We start from the raw sequence: 17,840 nt of genomic DNA, 5'->3' as shown, positions 1-17,840 counted from the left end.
GGAGTTTGAAATGTGACCTGTACCAATAAGGACCATGTACCCATGTTAGAAAAGATGTGTTCTAATGACCAGAGGAACAGAATGGAAAGCTCTGAAATAAATATATGTTTTCTCCTATGAATTTCTTATTGATGAAGCTGACATTTCTAATCAGTAGAGAATTATGGATTGATTATTTAGTAAAGAATATTGGGCTAACAGGTGAACCATTTGGATAAAAAGCAATATTAGATCCTGTGATAGAATCACGCCTCCCGCCCCGGGGTTGTGTGTCCTAATTCCTGGAAGTTCTGTGTGTGCTGCTTTACAATGGCAAACAGATATGACTGAATCATGGGTTTTGAAATTGGAGGATTATACTGGTTTATCCAGGAGGGGCCAGTGTAGTCACAAGGGTTGTAAAGGCAGGCAGAAGGCTCAAAATGAAAGAACAAATGTACGGATGGGAGCAGAGTTTGGCATGATGTGATTGCTGGCTTTGCAGATCAAGCCAAACACTGGCCAAAGAATGGGGACAGCCTCTAGAAGCTTGGAAAAGCAAGAACACAGATTCTTCCCTGGGCCTCTAGAAAGAAAAACAGCACTTCTGACACCTTGATTTTAAGCCCCTAAAACCCGTTTCAGACTTCTGACCTCCAGGATTATAAGGGAAAAAATGTCTATTGTTTCAAGCCACTAGGTTTGTGGACATTTGCTACAACTGTAGAAAACTAGTATGAGTATCCAGTTTATAACTTATCAAATAATATTAGGTCGATTAAATATTTAAATAGGCAAACCATACAAACAAACCTTGTGGGGAGAATAGAATTTTATAATTATGGCCTCAGCGACAAGAGTGGTAGCATTTAAAAAATCTCTATATCTTAAAAAATAAACCTGCAAATGAAATTAACATGCAAATTGCAAACTGGAAAAATATTTGAAATGTATAAAATGAACAGACAATTACTTTGAATGGTAAAGTTAAGGGTGATTTTCTGTAATGAATGTGCATATGTTTTAAAGAAGATTCATATTTTAACAGAAAGAAATTATTATTATGGCAGCTATATTAAAAATAAATTAGAGACAGGCATGGGTACTTCACCAAAGATAGATATAGGAATGGCACACAAGTTCATGAAAAGATGCTCCACGTCATGAGTCACTAGAAACGCAAATTAAAACTACAGTGATACACCACTGTACACCTATTAGAGTGGGTTAAATGAAAAATACTGACCATACCAAATGCTAGTGAGGACATGAAGCCACTGGACCCCTCATGCTCTGCTGGGGAGGGTGCAAAGTGGTGCAACCACTTTAGAAAACTTAAAAGATAGACACACACCTACCATATGATCCAGCCATACCACTCCTAGGTATCTCCCCAAAAGAAATGAAAGCATGTGTCCGTGCAAAGACTTATTTTTCACAAGTTCATAGCAGTTTTATTTTTAATAGCCTCAAAGTGGAAACTGCCTAAGCATCCATCAACCAGTTTATGGATAAACACACTGTAGTGTGTCCATTCAGTGGAATACTACTCAGCAATAAGAAGGAATGAAGTATTGGCATCTGCAACAACATGGAGAAATCTCAGAATAATTACACTGCATTTAAAAAGACAAAAAAAAAAAAAGACTACATACTGTGTAGTTCCATCAATAAAATTATAGAAAATACCAACTAATCTATAGTGATAGAAAGCAGATCAGTGGTGGCCTATGAGTGGGGTGGTGTGGGGAGGGGAAGGTGGGAGGGTTCACAGGCTGCGCCAGGAAAATTCCGAGGGAGTGGGTGTGTTCACTATCCTGACTGTGACAATGGTTTCATAGGTGTCCCCATACATCAAAACTAACCAAATTATACAGTTTAAATATGTGCAGTTTGTTGTATGTCCATTATACCTCAATAAAGTAGTATTTAAAAGTGACTTGACCTTGGAAAGTGATGGAAAAAACTTAAGTACATAATACTAAGTGAAGAAAAAAAATCCAATCTGAAAAATTACATGTTATGTGCTTATAGCTATATGATGTTGTGGAAAGGCAAAACACTATGGAGACAGTAGAAAGAACAGTGGTTGCCAAAGGTTTGCAGGGAGAGAGGGATTAGCAGGTAGAGCACAGAGAATTTTTAGGGCAGTGAAACTACTCTGTCTGACTGAATGTTCACTGTAAGTGTGGACACATGTGTCCAAACCCATTGAATGTAGGACCCAAGAGTGATTTATAATTTACCCTACAGGCTCTGGGTGGCTATGACGTGTCAGTGCAGATTCATCAGTTGTAACACACTTTCCATCCTGGTGTGGGATGTTGACGGTGGGGGCGGTCAGGGGTATGTGGGACCGGGTGTAGAGGAGAAATCTCTGCACTGTCTGCTCAGCTTTGCTGTAAACCTGCTACTGCCCTAGAAAGTAAAGTTTACTTTTTTTTAAAACTGGCTTGAACAACTGGGATATGTTTGGGCTCTCATATCAGGGATCTGGGAGCAGAGGGGGTCGAGGGTTTGTTCAGGGGCTGCAGATGCTGTTGACGACACAGATTCCTCCTGTCTTTGGCTCTGTGTCACCTTGTGTTATGAAAATGGATGCAGCTTTTCAAGATGTCACATGCAGGCCCAGCCAGGACTAGTAAAGATGAGCTTATTTCTTCTTTCATACATCTTCTTAAGAGAGAGGAAAACTCTCCTGTGAGCTCCTCATAGATTTCTCCTAGGGTCCCATTGGCTGAGGTGGGGTCCCGGATCCAGGGGCTGACTGTGCGGAGTCAGGGAAAGGGAAGGGGGAGTGTTTCCCCATGGGCATCCGCCTGGGCTCCGCTGGCACCTCCAGGGCACCGTGGCTCTGCCTGTTCCCTTCCCACTTCTCCAGCTGCAGCGCTCAGCCTCATCCTCCTCTTGCTCGCTCTCTCTGACGCCACCCTCTACCCCTGAGAGGGTTGCTCATCCAGGTTCTCGCAGGTCTTTCTATATAACATCATTGTCCTTCTGTCTAGACTGCCTTATGCCTACATCTGTCTAAACGGCCAGATGTGAGCTTTTAGCATCATACCTCTTTCATCAGGGGAGTCCCAGTTCCCAGCCCAGTTACGCTTGAAAAAGTGAACTTGAATAGAAGAAAAAGCGGATGGAGCCAGAAAAGGTCCTGGAGAGGACACATAAGGCAAAGGTGGGGGTGGGAAGTGGGGGCTGAGGAACAGCATCCTTACAGAAGTGATACTAAATGCTGAAAGATTCCAGTATTGAAACAGCAGACATGATCGAGGTCTGGAATTAGAAAGGACATCACTGGGATAAGCACAGTAAAAATAGACCTGGGAATATCACTGTGAAATGAAAAGGAGAGAGTCTTAGAGCTGAGATAGTGCAGCTGGCCTCATGGGACAGAATTCTGTTTATTCAACATATGGAACTTATTACCTCAATAGGTTGTTCAGGAGAGACTGCCACAATTTTTAAGAGATTAAAAGCTACTAGGTGGAAAAACTGACTGCACTTGTCCATGCCAGACCCTGTAGCCTCACAAAACACCCTCTTTCTGCAGAGGGATCCCTGGGCTGGATGACTCACACGAGTCTCAAGTGAACCCTGGAGTATCCATGCTTCATGACTCATCCAAAAGAAACCCACCTCTGTGGGACAGACATTCCTGATACAGGAGAAAGAACAGGAGATGCTCCTGACTCTAGGACCGTACAGTCATTTCAGCAGTGACTGACTGTTCCATCCCGACCAGAATTCTAGAGATGCCCTGGAAGTTCAGGCTCCAGTCTTAGTTGGCTGTTGGCTGGCAGGCCCTAGCATTGAAATCAGATGGCTTCTGCTTATCAGTACCACTGCTGTTCTGAAGCCATTTATCTGAGGAGTACAGACACTCTCGAAGAGTCCAGCCCACTGACTGCAGACTCAAAGCCACTGAGGAACATACAATCTAGGTAGGTTGAACTACCTAGCTAAGCAGAGCTTTTCTATTCTCTAAGTTCAATGGATGCACCAGGAAGAAATTTTGCAGCAACAGCTGAGTCTTATCCATCTGCATTCCAGCCCCCCAATCTCAAGTTGCACCCAGTTTTAGGAGTCTCTAAGGTCTAAACCCAGATGGCCATTTTCTCCCACTCCTAGCTTGGGCATTGCCAGGCAGCTCTCCAAACTACACTCCTAGGTTCCCTGTGATGGCCCCTGCGGGCTGGGGTCCTACCCCTCCTCCCAGGGCTTTTTCCATCACCTACTCCCACATTTGCTCTGTTCAAGCCAGCAACCTCTGTTTCTTCCCCTCCTCCTTGAGCAGAAGGCCCCCTCTTCTCCTTCCGCAAGAGGGCTGAGACCACCATCATCAGCTTTCTTCCTTTCCCCCCAATCTGATCTCCTTGGTGAGCTTGATATGCTGAATTTTCTCTGTTCTTCCAAAAACCAAAATCATTCCCTCTCTACTACTGCCCTCACCTCTCTGCTTGCACCCATAGCACTACGTGATAACCTTTGGCTTGCCCCTCCCCTCTTTACCTCTGGCTCCTGCCCCCATCCCTTCTACTGAAAGGCCATTTCTGGAACCTCAAGGTCTTCCTGCCCTCACAGTCTCCAGCCAGCTTCCGATTCTCCCTTCCCTGACGCATCCCTTTCTTGGAGCCCCTACATTGCTTCTGGATTACCCAATCAGGCATTCGAGCTGTGGTCTGGACCTTCTTGTTTGAATGAAAACGTATTGCCTCGATGGCTCTCGTTTCCTTCAGGAATAAGTTGGCCCCCTGACACGATGGGCTGTCAAGGATGTGGCCCTAGCAGGCTTGCCTGCGTCATTTGTGCCCGCTTGTCCCTACCCACTTCTACCTCAGTCACATCCAGAGTTTTGGCAATCCTCTCATTGGTCTCCCTGCATTTGCAGGCGCCATCTCCTCTATCTGGAATGCCTCCCTTCCCACTACACTCACCTCTCCTCCTCGATGCAGGCAGCCATGTCCCTAAAGCTTTCCCTAGTGTATTCTATGAGCTTAATGACTCAGCAGCAGCCCTAGCCCCTTGAGTACCAGGAAGGTACCATGAAACCCCACACACAACAAACAGAGATCCTCACTCCACTTTCATATGCTTGGATGCTACCCTGAAAGCATGCTTGTGTGTGTGTGTGTGTGTGTGTGTGCACGTGTGCATGTACACACGCGCATGCTCAGTTGCTCAGTCATGTCCAGCTTTTGTGACCCCATGGACTGTAGCTCACCAGGCTCCTTTGTCCATGGGATTTCCCAAGCAAGAATACTGGAGTGAGTTGCCATTTCCTTCTCCAGGGGATCTTCCAACCCAGGGATCAAACCCACATCTCTTGCATCTGCTGCCTTGGCAGGCGGATTCTTTATCACTGTGATGCCTGAGAAACCCACCGAGCCCGCAAGCCTGTGTCTGGCTAACTCTCAGCTCTGCCTTTCCACCTCATGTCCCCTCCTGTGCCCAGGCCCACATTCCTGCCTGTTCAGAAGATGGATATTTCCATCTGGTCATCTGTCTAGGACCTTGCTACTCCAGCCACATTCCTTAGGAACCAGTGCTTCCATGCTCTTCCTGGCTCAGGTGGAAAGCTCTGATCATCACTGATTCCTTTTTTTCCCTCTCCCCCAGATACCAAATTCTGTCCATTCACCTTTTACAAGTTAAACAAGTGAACAAGCAAAGCCCTATGTTTTTGTCTTTCCTTAGTTGTGATGATTCATTTTCTGTTTCAGTTTGACTAGGCCATAGTACCCAGATATTGGGTCAAACATGAATCTAGACATTACTCTGAAGATGTTTTTTAAGACTAGATGGACAATGAAGTCATTAAACTGTGAGTAAAGCAGATTATCCTCTTGGATGTAGGTGGGCCTTGTCCAATCAGTTGAAGGTCTTAGGAGAGAAAGGACTGAGGTCCTCCAAGGAAGAGGGAATTCAGCCTGTAATCCACCTTTGGACCCCAGCTGCAACAGTACTCTTCCTTGGGTCTCCAGCCTGCTTGCCCACCCTGCTGACTTTAGAGGTGCCAGCTCCACAATCATGTGAGTCAGTTCCTCAAAATAAACCTCTTTCCATACACACAGCCTATTGGTTCAGTTTTTCTGGAGAACCCTGACTAATACACTGTCCTACCCCCTAACTGAGCTCCCTGTCCCTGTGTTTACTCCCCTCCAACCTTCTCCAGCAAGGTTCACTGGCTTTTTGTAATGTTAATTTACTCACAAAATTTGCTGAATCCCCATTGCTTATTGATGGACAGCTGTGTTTCCCAAACATCAGATGTTTGTGTACCTTCACTGAACTTGACACGAGTTTTCAATGTCCCAGCTCTACAGTTACGTGTTTTAGATTTTCCTTTGCATTGACCCTGCTCTGGAATGCTTGCGTTTTGACTGGAATGTGTGCGTTTTTAAGATAAAAGTTCTTACAGGTATATTGTGGGTTTCAGTGAATAGGAGAAGAGCACTTTTGTGGAAGGGTTTTGGGCTTTGCTAATTCCTTGCAACTCCACAAGCTGGTTCTCTTGAATTGAAGCTAAATGTCTAAGATGGGAAATCCCAGCAAGATGGAAACATATGACACAGATTTCTACAGCTGTCTTGGGTCATCAGAACAGAGGCGGCTCCTTCTTGCCTCTTCATCTGTGGATGGGAGTGGGGATGGTGAATGTCTGGTCCCCTCTCTGGGGTAGGGATGGAGGTGGGGAGTATGAGTAATTAAAGGAGAGGAAGGAGGCAAGAGATCATCCAAGTTTTCGTAACTCACTCCCTGGTGTTTGAAAATATCCTATTTTATTATTTTCTAGAATTGATTTCTGCAACATCTCTTCTGAGGAAAACACTAGAAAGAAATAAGAACTTCCTTTGCATCAGTTAACCCCTTTGTTAATATTAAATGACTTAGTCACTTCTGTGGGGAATTAAAGAGGCTGATTCATGGCGATGTGACCCTCCTGTTACTTCTGCTTCCTTTTTCCCTCTTGTTTATCAAGACTCAGAGCCCTTGGGAAGGGCCTTGCTGCACTCAGAGAAGAACCTGAGAGGAACCTGTAAGTAAACTTTCAGAATAATCTTGATTTTGAAATTGCTTTTTTTTTAAAGAAAAAATTAAGTATTAGAAAATTGGAATAAACAGATGAGACCAGAGGAAACTTGAAGTCCCTGTTTCTATCCCTGACAGTTTACCCATGAACAGAAATAGCAGAAAGAAATCTTTTGTTAACAGTGGTCTGAGGGATCCGAATCCCTCATCTTAGGGAGGACAGCAGCTTGAGCATCTTCTTAACAGAACAGCTGCATGGACTTGCGCCACCCCAGGCTTTTGAAGAACTGATCTGTTAGCCAAGGCTCCGGCCGGGAAGGGCTGGCTGCAAAACGGCTGCGAAGCCACACAGACAATGCCGAGCTGGACTGAATTGTTCTGTAGACACTGCTCGGTTTACCCTGATAGCTTTCATTAATCTTTCCTTTCTTGTGTGAAGGTTGCTTTCAGAGAGGAAGGTGTTTGCTGGCTTTCCCAAGGCAAGAGCGATGAAAACAAAACGATGAGGAGCTCATTCCACCTCTCGGCGCTGCTCGAGCTATTTTGGCAGGCTCAGAGAACAGTGTGTTCCCAATCAATTTATGAAGTTTGCAAGAGTTTGAAAAAAAAGAAAAAGAGAAAGGACAAGAAATGCTCCATTCTCCTCATGTCCCCCTCTGGGGGCTCCTGGGCGACTGCAGAATGCCAGTGCCCAGGGCGGGCTCGGCCGCTCTCCTTTGCCTTCCTTCCTGAGACCATGGGCTGGAGGAGCCTTAGAACTGAGCTTCTCAGCCAGCCCACGTCTCCTCTGCGGTCCCCAGCGAGGTCAGGGGAGCAGGCCAGGCCACAGGTCTGCTGTCTCCCAGCCTCACGCTCTTTTTCTATGCCTCCTCTGCCCTTTCTCCAAACTGCTTCTAGAATGAAATTCCCACCTAGCCCTGAAGTCAGTGAGAGGCCGATGGGTGCAGATCAGGTTTCCGTAGGGGATTAGCAGAATGGGCTGGAGGAGCAGAGAGAGTGCATCAGCAGCAGGCCTGGTGGGCAGGCGCCACTGGAGCTGGTCTCCCTTACTGGAGATCTTGTGATGTCAGGCCAGATGGGTGCTCCCCACGCGGGGAAGGAGGGGAGAAACAGGACAACGCTGAGGTGCTCGTCCTCTGGATCTTCCCCCAAAGAAGGCTGCATTGGTTTCTCTGGCACTCGCAAAAGCAGAGAGCCTGTGCGTTTCTGTCTGTCAGTCCCAGAACGGCACTGGTGACGTGTTCGCATCTTCAATACCCTTCCATCCAGAAGGCTCCCAGGGCGGGCCATTTCAGAGGCTCTAATGGTTTTTGTCATGGCTGTTGATTGGGCCTCGTATCTGAAACAATGACGCATACTTTGCACCTCTCGAGTTAATCTGGGCCCAAAAGAGTCACAGGACAACACTGGAATGTTCATCTCCCTGACACCCGAACAAAGTGGGTAAACAGAGCTCTGGGGCTAGGGGCTGGGAGCCGGGAGCCCATGCCCTCCGTGCCAGGGCTTTTGCTGCGACCCCTGACATTTAACACCCCCTTGGAAAGACCATCGAATCCCCTGTGAATGCACCTCCACGCTAGTGGCTGCTGGCGTGTGCAGGTTGATGGAGAAGCCTGGCTGCTTCTGTTTCCCATGGCAACGGTTCAGCTCTGCATGGAAGCAGAGAAGTGTGGGCTCAGGCTGTGTACACAGACCGCACATTCTGCACGGCTCCCTGCTTGGACCAAGTGCTTCTCATCACTGCCCCTGCTTCTTAACTTGTTCCCTCCTACCTGGTGGCTCAGACAGTAAAGAATCTGCCTATAACCCAGGGAGACCTGGGTTCGATCCCTGAGTTGAGAAGATCCCCTGGAGGAGGGCATGGTAACCCACTCCAGTATTCTTGCCTGGAGAATCCCTGTTGACAGAGAAGCCTGGTCCATAAGGTCGCAAAGAGTCAAACCCGACTGAGCGACGACTAAGCACAGCAACCCAGCCACACAAAGATGACTTTCATCCCGTGAAAGAGAGATGTGTCCTCAGTGATAGTCTCCTGTGGACGACAGCTATGGGTTCCTGGCCCCAGGGTATGGTAAAACTGGAGTTTAGGGGTAAAGGCAGGAAAGTGGTCATTATTCTTGGGATATTGCTGTTGGTAAAAGCAAAGGACAGGTTCATGGTCGTGGGGAGATAGACACTGAGTCAGGAGACAAACATTGTTGCTAATGGAGGCAGGATACAGGGGAACCACAGGTGAAAGAGGTCGGGTGAGACTTTTAGGTAGTGTCGAAGAAGCAATGGAGGCAGGGGATGGGGGGTGGGGGTGGCTCAATCTAGTAGCGCAAGAGAAGGGAATAAAATAGAGCTGGAGATCTTTGGGCAGAAATAAATATTCCCAAGGCGTAAAGAAAAACCTTTATGCATGAGACTGGAATCTGGCCTACAGCATGATTTTGAAAAATGTCTCAGAGGATAAAAAGAGAGAAAGGCAATTCAGATGACGGGAGAACAAGCAGGATAAGAGGAGGAGGAAGGCAGAGCAGAGAGAGGAGGAGGAGTTCAGGTACAGATTCCCCAAAGGCCAAGGATTGCAAACTGATGACCAGTGTCCAAAAGCACTGTCAGACTATTTAAAAATAAATTGACCTAGCTTTAAAAAAAGAAAAAGAAAAACTCAGGAAATGTTACCCACGGAAATGAGATTTTTGGCTTCTCTTGAAAAAAATCAGAAAACCTGGCTACACAGAGTCTGTGTATAACCTCAAAGTAAACCTGCTGGGGTGGGGCTGCTGCTCTGGAAACTTTAACTGGGACATCGACTTCATAACCCCCCAAGACCCATTGCCCCAGACCCCTGCCCGCCCCAAGAAGTCTCTATCTCCTGATTCTCTTCACTCTTTATGGTGCCTGTCTGACCCCTGCAGGCATTTGAAAACCTCAGTGCTGCTCAAGCTTCCCTAATGCCCTAACTCAGGGAAAACCCTGACCCTGACCTCCAGCCCAACAGAGAAGGCGGGGCCAACACTGAATGCAGGTCTCATCCTCTGACCCTGGGAGAACAAGTGCCTTGCAGCCTGGACCTCAGACCAGGATGGGTCTGACCCCCGGCTGGAAATCCATCGTCATCTCTGGAGCATTCAGCTAGTCTGTGCTGGCAGAGAAGGCGGAGGACACCCAATGTAGATGAGAAGGCAAGGAGAGCGTATGCCCGCGTTGTTGAATACGCATTTCATGATGCATGGGTGACTGGAGTTTTGCGGGTTTAGGGTTTAAGTTCAATCAGACTTAGAAACTACTCTTTGAGGATTGGGTGAAAGCATTTGAGAAGCTTGCCTATCCTGACTCCTCAGTACCACTTAAACATAAGATAGAATTCTGTTTCTTCTGCTTATTCACTGTGTGACTTTGGGCAAGTTATTCAGCCTCTGAGCCTGAGTTGTCTCATCAAAACCGCATCAATATAATCATACAGAGCTGCTGTGAAGGTTGGGAATAATGTATTTCAGATGCCGTAACAGTGGCCAGACTCTCGGTAACCACCTGATCACTATTAATATTATCTATTATTATTACTATTTTGCTTGTTTCTCTTTTCTAATCATTTATTTAGTAATAGCTGAAGGCAAATTTGGTATGTGGGAAATGTGGCACTCTGTTGCTTAGGAAGCTGGTAGGGATTTTAGAATGGGTTTCATGAAGAGTCAGAAATGAGATGTTGATGGAATGGGAAATGTGTCACCCTGCGGCAGGAAACTGGGGTCTGCCTCCCACCTCTGCCTCCAGAGTTGGAATGGCCTTGGCAAGTCCAGCCGCCTCTCTGGATTTTCATTTGCTCATCTGTGGAAACCAGCTGGCCAGGTGTTAGTCATCTAGAGCTGTGTTGTTCAGTACACAGACACCAGCCACGTGAGACCATTTAAATTTAAATGAATTAAAACTAAAGTTAGGAATGCAACTTCTCAGTTGCACCAGTTCTAGGTCAAGGGCTCAGTCGTCACGTAGGGCCAGTGCTGACCACGTCCGACAGCTCAGATACGGAACGTCTCGATCATCACGCAAGGTGCCGTCAGGCAGTGCTGAATTCTAGAGACTGTGACCCCATGTCCGGTCTTCAGATCAGCAGCATCAGCACCACCCAAGACTTGTTAGGAGTGTGGAGTCTCAGGTGCCATTCTAGACGGTTGGGATCAAAATCTGCATTTTGACACGACTCCCCCAGCAATAACATACTCAAGTTTAAGAAACTCTGACCTATAAGATTTCTTCCAGCTCTAAAAATAAAATAAAAAATTCTGGTATCTGCCTGAAAACGTCTTTGAGAAAAAATAAGCAACCGGCTTGTCCAAATCCTGATTCTGTTTTTTATTTTTCTGAAAAGAAAGGATTGGGGCCATTGGAAGAAAGATGAACCGAATGACTGTACCTCTGCAGGACCAGAGGATAGAGATGGACAGACGTCTATTAACAAAGGCACCGTGTCAAATGTCAGTCCTGGGAAGGCGGAGCAGTCCAGCTCCTGCCTCTGAGCCTCCCATCCTTACGGCGTTCAAGCCTTGCCTAAAGAGCTTCAGAGGACAGAGTTTCAATTTTCTGTGGCAGCAAAGAAATAAGAAAAAACAGATTGCATTTACTGGGTACCTTATCTCCAAGGCATCTTAACCTGCTTGTGAAAGCTCCTCTCCTTAAACCTCACCAGGAAGGAGCTCAGGCATGTCTTCTATTCAAGTAGGGAAAATGAAGAAGAGAGATTGGTGAAGAAATCAAGGCCACATTCAACAGTGATGGGAAGGGCAGAGTGGAAGACCAGTCCTGGGCTCGTGGTCCAAAGCTCTCCCCTGTGGCTTGAGACATTAATATAAAATAGGACGGAAGGCATATGGTCTCTTGCTGCAGAAAGTTTTGGTGTCTTTTGGTGACGTGCTGTTTTCAACCCCAAAACAAATGGGAATAATATTAGATCTGTTGCTTGTTAAGAAAACATGTGCCTCTTACAAGACAAAATTGCAGGCATATATCTTATATAATTGTTATTAGATTTTATTGGCAAATGTTAAAATTTTAATGGATCCATAAATCTGTTTCTCACTTGCAGAGAAATCTCTTTATTAAGAACAAACTGTACAAGGATAAAGGCAAGAGAAGTGGGAAAACAAATCTAAAATATGCATTATTAATTTTTTAGGAAGCAAGCAACAGGGTACCTCATAAAGGATATTAGAAAACATAAAACAGCTGGGATTTGTGATTCGCTGTAGAGAAAAATCTGCTGATTTGAGAAACATGCTTACAGGGACAACTGTGCCGCGCTGTGCTTAATCGCTCAGTCGTGTCCGATTCTTTGCCACCCCATGGACTGCAGCCTGCCAGGCTCCTCTGTCCATGGAGATTCTCCAGGCAAGAATACTGAGTGGGTTGCTATACCCTCCTTCAGGAGATCTTCCAGGATGGAACCCAGATCACCTGAATTGCAGGCAGATTCTGTATTGTCTGAGCCACCAGGGAAGCCCAAAGGGTCAACTATTTTGATGCAAAAAAAAAAAAAATTAGCAGTTAGAAATGGGTCTGTGGTATACAAACAATGTCTTTTTTTTTTTTTTTTTTTTTTTTACAAACAATGTCTTAAAGAGTAACTGACAGGAAGTCTGATGAGCTTCCAGCAGATAGAGTGAACTGAGCACCCTGTCACACAGCAGAGCCCAGAGCCGTGGAATCTGGGCATGGTTGAGGGGGACAGCGAGATCTGGCCTGAATCCCGCCGTGCCACCTGCTCTGTGTGGTCGCTGACACATTTCAGCAAGCACTCTGGGCCTCAGCGTCCATTACGTGAAATGCAAAGAACATCTGTCCCCAGAAGCTTCAGAGAGGATGCAGAGAGGCTATTTGTAAAGAGCCCCTAGGACACAAAAGGCAATTAATACCCATTAGTGTACCAATTACTCACATAACGGTTTGAGGTCAAATCCAAAGCCCTAACAAAGAAGGCACTGGGGCCAGACCTAGGAGGAGAGGCAGTACCTCCCAATGGCACTGGGGCTGGGCGTTGTGTGCACTCCCCACCTGCTCACTGCTGGCCAATCAAGTCCCACCACCCAGCAGTGAAGCAGGGCTGACTCACACTGGCAAGGCTGGGGATGGTTCAGGAGCACAGGGGCCATACATGATTTCTGAGGGCCAGAGAGGCGTGGGTATGGAGTCTGGGCACGGGAGCACTCAAAGTGTGTGTGTTAGTCATTCAGTCGTGTCCAGCTCTTTGTGACCCCATGGACTGCCACCTGCCAGGCTCTTCTGAAGTCCATGGGATTCTCCAGGCAAGAATATGGAGTGGGTTGTCATTCCCTTCTCCAGGTCATCTTTCCGACCCAGGGATCAAACCCAGGTCTCCTGCATTGCAGATGGATTCTTTACCATCTGAGCCACCAGGGAAGCATGGGATCACTCAGTTCAGTTCAGTTCAGTTCAGTCGCTCAGTCGGGTCCCTCTTTGAGACCCCATGGACTGCAGCACGCCAGGCCTCCCTGTCCATCACCAGCTCCCAGAGTTTACTCAAACTCGTGTCCATTGAGTTGGTGATGCAATCCAACCATCTCATCGTCTGTCATCCCCTTCTCCTCCCACCTTCAATCTTTCCCAGCATGAGGGTCTTTTCAAATGAGTCAGTTCTTCGCATTAGGTGGCCAAAGTATTGGAGTTTCAGCTTCAGCATCAGTCCTCCAGCCTCCAAACTGGCATGAACTGAGCAACCTGAAATGAGGAAATGACTCTCTTTCTGGGTTCAGGCAGAATGAGGTTAATGTAGGGCAGAAATGAGATGGGGAAATAGGCAGATTAGGAACAAGCCTGTGGAAATTTCTCCAGCAATAATATAGAGGGCTTGCAGCTCTTGGCATGTAATTTGAATGGGAAAGTTCACTGTTGCTGTTGCTGCTGTTAAGTTGCTTCAGTTGTGTCCGACTCTGTGTGACCCCATAGACGGCTGCCCACCAGGCTTCCCCGTCCCTGGGATTCTCCAGGCAAGAATACTAGAGTGGGTTGCCATTTCCTTCTCCAATGCATGAAAGTGAAAAGTGAAAGTGAAGTCACTCAGTTGTGTCCGACTCTTAGCGACCCCATGGACTGCAGCCTACCAGTGTCCTCTGCCGTGGGATTTTCCAGGCAAGAGTACTGGAGTGGGGTGCCATTTTTCACTGCCAGCTTCCAAACCAACCTCCAGTTCTTAAAGGAAGCAAGCTTAGGGGAAAAAAGAACTCTGTTCTTTTGCTGGTTACCCTTCTAATGACCATTTACTCCCATCCCCTTTCCACCAGATGGAGTTAGAACACCCTCGTGGGGAGGATCTTGAATCTCCCCTAAGGCCAGTCCTGTATGGTAATGCCCCTTCTTCAACACAATGTCTCCCCATTTCTCTTCTCTGTGCAGAACTTTCCCATTCAGATTACATGCCAAGAGCTGCAAGTCCTCTATACTATTGCTGGAGAAATTTCCACAGGTTTGTTTCTAACCTGCCTATTTCCCCATCTCACTTCTTCCCTACATTAATCTCGTTCTGCCTGGACCCAGAAAGAAAGCCATATCCTCATTTCAGGTCATGCCCTCCAGCCAATGCCAGGACACTTTTCTCACAACGCGAGTGTAATTCACTGGCTGAAACGATATTAAGTTACTCCATAAATCCAGCCCCACAATATTTGATGTGAGAAGGGATTTATTTGAGAGGGTTTAATAATTGATCAATGTCTTCATTAAAATTCCATACATACGGTATAATGCTCATTAGATATTTTCAAGTCAATCAAGAGAGCTCAAATTTACTTTATACTGTTCCAAGTGAACCCAAGGCTCTCTGAGTGCATCATGTCCCTAAATCTGCATGACTGTCAGGGAGGTAGCAACCCCTTAGCACCTTCCTTTTATTATGCCAGATCTGGGAAAAAAGAAAAGATGATTAACTCAGTGGCAAACTATTCTCGTTTTCCTTATAAGATTCTCAGGAGAGAGCTGCACTTGGAGGGAGAGAGCTAGGGAGGGAAGGCACAATGTCCCAGAGATGACTACATCGGTCTCAGTCCAATGCCACGTTTGAATTCGGATGCCTTCAGTTTGCTTTCTTTCTTGTAAAATTAGAGCACAAGAAAATAGACGATTATCTGAAAGTGATCTTACTTCAAGCAGTTTGTAGAAACTGCAGCCTGTCCATCAACCTAAGGTTGGTTTCAGTTAATAATACCCACGGCACAGTCCCACTGCTCTTATCAGTGAACAATCACTGCCTAACAAAGCAGTGCAGAATTCGGGGCCTGAGAGTAAACAAGCATTTCTTATTATTGTTCAAGTACCTGTGATCAGCTGGTGGCTGAGGACTGGCTATGTGATATGCGATACCCTGCTTCACACGTCAGGCAGTGGACTGGCTATTGGCTGAGTTGATGGAACAGACTGGTCATGTGCTTCTTGTCATTCAGCAGTCCAACCTGTATAACAGGCAGAATGACCCCCCCACCCCGAGCCCCAACCAAAGATGTCCATGTCCTAATGCCCAGAACCTGTGGCTATGATATCTTTCGTGGCAAGAGAGATTCTACCTGTGTGCTTGAGTTAACGATCTTGAGATGGAGGGATTATCCTGGATTATCTGGGTGGCCCCAGTATAGTGACAGGGGTCCTTACAAGAGGAAGGCAAGAGGATCAGAGTCCTGAGAGAAGATATAAGGATGGAAGCAGAGGTCGGAGAGAAAAGAGGATGAATCATTGCTCTCTCTGGGATGGAGGAGAGTCCATGAGCCAAGGAATATAGGCAGCGTTATAAATTGGGAAAGGCAATGGAATGGAGTTTCCCCTGGAAACTCCAGTCTTCTGGACCAGTTTTAGACTTCTGACATTTAGAACTGTATGAGAATAAATATGTGTTGCTATAAGCCATCAAGTCTATGGAAATTTGCAAAAGCAGTAATAGAGGCAAATACACCTGGACTTGTTAACAAGGGCTTCCCTGGTGGCTCAGACAGTGAAGAATCTGCCTGCAATGCAGGAGACCCGGGTTCAGTCCCTGGATTGGGAAGATTCCCTGATGGCTCAGACGGTGAAAAATCTGCCTGCAATGCAGGAGACCCAATCAGTCCCTGGATTGGGAAGATTCCCTGGTGGCTCAGACAGTGAAGAATCTGCCTGCAATGAAGGAGACCCAGGTTCAGTCCCTGGATTGGGAAGATTTCCTGGTGGCTCAGACAGTGAAGAATCTGCCTGCAATGCAGGAGACCCAATCAGTCCCTGGATTGGGAAGATCCCCTGGAGAAGGGAATGACAACCCATCCACTCCAGTGTTCTTGCTTGGAGAATTCCATGGACAGAGGAGCCTGGTGGCTATAGTCCATGGAATCACAAAAGATCAGACATGACTGAGCGACGGACACTTTCACACTTTCATAAGCCACTAGCTGCGGAAATTTGCTTTAACAGTAATAGAGGCTAATATGCTTGGACTTGTTAACAAGTTCGTAGCAGGGCTCCAAGAGAGGCAGGAGGGAATCATAAGCTCAGAAGAGACACACTGTCACTTCTGCCACATTCTGCTGGCCAGTGGTGTCACAGGGCCACCCAGAATTCAAGGGCTAGAGAAATAAACCCCACCACCGGATTCTATTTCTCTCACCTCTTGATGGGAGAAGCAGTAAAGTCACCTTGCAAGGAGGTGTTGAAACTGAGCAGTACCCTGCAGGGCCTTCCCAGGAACCAATCCCATGTGCCCCAATTCTTGTTTGTAGAAGAGCTTCACCCTCGTAGGCCTTCTCCAGGTCCAAAGAGCAAATTTTATCAGAAAAGTGAGAAACTACAGAAGCAAAGACAAAACAAATCATGAGTTTAGCCGTAAAAGTCAGGGCCCTTTAGTTCCTCCTCACAGGCTATAGATAATATTCAGCACCATATCCTTGAGTTGTTTTGTAGACATTAAAACCTCCATCAGGTGAAAGAAGTTAATTGCAGGCTGACCACATCAGGTGGACCTCAGACTTGTTGGAACCAGGTTGATGATGCTCATTCCCAGAACGTCACACTCACCACTGAGCAATCAAGAGCTACATGAGCTGATTAGGCACCTGCAAGCCTCTCCCCCATCTTGCCTTTAATAGCCCCTCCCCAAAAGCCATTGGGAGTTGTGGCCTTTTTTTAAAATCATGTTTTTTATTGAGGTTCAGCAAAGCATCGGACATGACTGAGCAAGTGACAGTTCAGTTGCTCAGTCTTGTCTGACTCTTTGCGACCCCACGGACTGCAGAACACCAGGCCTCCCTAATACCAACTCCCGGAGTTTACCCAAACTCATGTCCATCGTGTCAGTGATGCCATCCAGCCATCTCATCCTCTGTCATTCCCTCCTCCTCCTGCCTTCAATCTTTTCCAGCATCAGGGTCTTTTCAAATGAGTCAGCTCTTCGAATCAGGTGGCCAAAGTACTGGAGTTTCAGCTTCAGCATCAGTCCTTCTAATGAATATTCAGGACTGATTTCCTTTAAGATGGGCTGATTGGATCTCCTTGCAGTCCAAGGGACTCTCAAGAGTCTTCTCCAACTGACTGACTGTTAATTTATAATGTGTTAGTTTCAGGTGTATAGCAAAGTGATTAAGTTATATATATATACAAGTTAAGTTATATATATATACATACATATATATATATAAGTATATACATAATTTAATGGCAACCCACTCCAATATTCTTGCCTGGGAAATCCTATGGACAAAGGAGCCTGGCAGGATAGGGTCCTTGGGGTCACAAAGAGACACAACTGAAAACGTACATATATATATATATATATATATATATATATATATATATATATTCTGTTTCAGATTCTT

The 17,840-nt window shown here is 46.3% G+C and overlaps 1 protein-coding gene across 3 annotated transcripts in view; it reads left to right on the top strand.

Annotated features, from left to right (window-relative positions):
* Positions 1-6,971: 6,971 nt before the first annotated feature.
* The window catches only part of DCSTAMP (dendrocyte expressed seven transmembrane protein), a 42,149-nt gene continuing 31,280 nt past the window's right edge, over positions 6,972-17,840 (top strand). For 2 of the 3 annotated variants that reach the window (XM_069600404.1, XM_069600403.1), the window contains exon 1: positions 6,972-7,018. The gene's annotated coding sequence lies outside the window, so the exon portion shown is untranslated. The remainder of the gene's footprint in view (positions 7,019-17,840) is intronic. The other variant, XR_011259040.1, reaches the window with a different exon arrangement.

Source organism: Ovis canadensis, chromosome 9 (genome assembly GCF_042477335.2).
Source record: "Ovis canadensis isolate MfBH-ARS-UI-01 breed Bighorn chromosome 9, ARS-UI_OviCan_v2, whole genome shotgun sequence".
Classification (NCBI taxonomy): Eukaryota; Metazoa; Chordata; class Mammalia; order Artiodactyla; family Bovidae; genus Ovis; species Ovis canadensis.
The sequence above is the reverse complement of the archived record's forward strand: the minus strand, read 5'-3'. Positions and strand labels throughout refer to the sequence as shown.